The sequence below is a fragment of the Lagenorhynchus albirostris genome, chromosome 11 (assembly GCF_949774975.1).
Source record: "Lagenorhynchus albirostris chromosome 11, mLagAlb1.1, whole genome shotgun sequence".
In the NCBI taxonomy this organism is placed as follows: Eukaryota; Metazoa; Chordata; class Mammalia; order Artiodactyla; family Delphinidae; genus Lagenorhynchus; species Lagenorhynchus albirostris.
The window spans coordinates 68,414,210-68,416,363 of NC_083105.1; positions in this window are offsets into that span (position 1 = coordinate 68,414,210).

Sequence of the window (2,154 nt, forward strand, 5' to 3'; positions counted from 1 at the left end):
GTTGGGTTGGAATGGAAAGTTATTTAATGTTAATATAAAGTTTTAATTTTGCGCGAGGCAAAGAGTTTTGGAGAGTGGTTGCATGTATTTGACACTACTGAATTGAACACTTAAAAATGGTTGAGATGGTAAATTTTTTGTTATGTGTATTTTAACACAATATTTTAAAAAGATAAGGTGAGCAGTCATATGATTGGGATCAAATTAAAGATGTAAGTGCAAGAGATTAACCAAATAAACAGGATTTCTATCATAATCTGTTCTCTTAAATAGGTAAAATATATGCACCACTAGCAGTATTTATACTCAATAAACCATTTCTCTAAAGTTAGTACAATGATCTAATCTGAAGTGAACATCAGGCATAATAAATTAGTGAGATTTAAGTGTATGGTCAATATCAACCAGAAACATTTTCATAAAACAATATCCTATGAAAGCATCAAGAACCCATTTGTTGCACATACAAAAATACAGTAAAATAGAGGAAATTATTTAACTATATGTAGAAATGTTGATGGACAGTAAAAAAGATCATTTTGGCCATGCTGTTCACATCTTAGCAAACATTTTCCCTTCTCAGATTTCCTGTTTTGCTAGAGGAAGTTTGCTGTTTCATAAACAATGCACCCAAGCCCCTTGCAGTTTTAAGTCAAACTACTGTACTGGCAGAAAATAAGCATTTTCTGGTGGATGCCGTGGTGGTCTTATCCAACCTACCTGGACTTTCCTCCTCTCCAGGGCTGAACATACCGGGGTCTTTTCTAAGCATGAATATGGGAGAATTATTTTTTTCTCATCAGTACTTTTGAGTAGTGCCAACCTCCTTAAGCAATTTTCCCTAGTCACAATAACATCAATCAGTCAAAAAATTGCAGATGAACTCTCTGTGCTCAACAATGCTATCAAAACTGGTAAATTAGGGTGAACTGTTGTGTCAGGAAGAATTTGGTTAGCATGAAACACCTCCCTACATTTCTCAAATCCAAACAAGTTATAAAACTCAGATTACATTTTGCTTATTCCAGAATATGAGGACGTGTTTGAGAAATAAGGCTGAAGTAACAAGAAACAGGGCATAGCAACGTTGTTTGCTGTGACCCTCGTAAAGAAATCAATTACCCAGCGGCTAGTTAACTAATTAAAAATACATTGCATTTGAAGAGTGATTTTGTTAACTTGCATTTATATTATTGGCCTGTTCAGAGTATTTGTTGCTAATCAGATTGTACTTTTGTATACTTGTCAGTTCAAGGCCCTAAAAACAAAAGACCCAGCTTTCCACCTAGGAAACTATAATCTAAGAGTCCTAGAAAAGTAGTACAAAAATAACTACTAAAATTATCCTTGGAAAGGGAAATACATGCTCATAAAAGCAGAAAATGAAAAATAATTTTTAATAATATCTGGTGTTACCTTACAAATTCATCCTTACGAATAAACCTTGAGTAATTACCTGATTAAAGAATAAACCGCCAACCTGAAGCAGAGCAGTATTATAGTTTGCAATGATAGAACTGACCACAGAGGAGTACTCAAGTCAGTTAATCTCACTCTCAGTGGCTGTCTTTTTGGAATGAAGAAAAAGGAAAACCTGGTGTCTAAATGTGCCCAACTAAAGAAAGGATAGTTAACAGTCTGAGATAAATTTAATTTAAAAGCGTGGGGGATTTTCATGGGAGACTGCCTATCTATTAATTCTTTTTATAAAAAAGGGGCGGGGAGTGACCGTTTACATTAAATTGTATAGACTGCAGGAAGAGTAAACCAAAAAGGATATCATGCACATCTTTTTAAAGCTGAAAACGTGTGTTCAGTAAAACGTTCATTTCTGTTTTTGAGCAACGTTTTTGCTGAACCAGTGAAAGGCGGTGTCGGCAGGGTCACTGGAGGGCAGACCCCAGAGGGCAAAGCCATCCTGCCGGGCAGCAGTGTTTCACCGTGGTGGAGGGGGAGAAACGGCGGCAAATAACGTGAACTGTGACCCCCGGCAGAGAGCTGAAGCTGCGGGCCGGGGGTCTGGACCTGCAGTCCGGCTGCGCCAAGACTGCGCGGGTGTTAGGAGGAAGGCAGCGAGAGCGACGGGGCCGCGCGAGGACGCCGCTGGCCTCGCGGGGCGGGGGCGGGGCGGGGCGGGTCGCAGGCTGATGACGC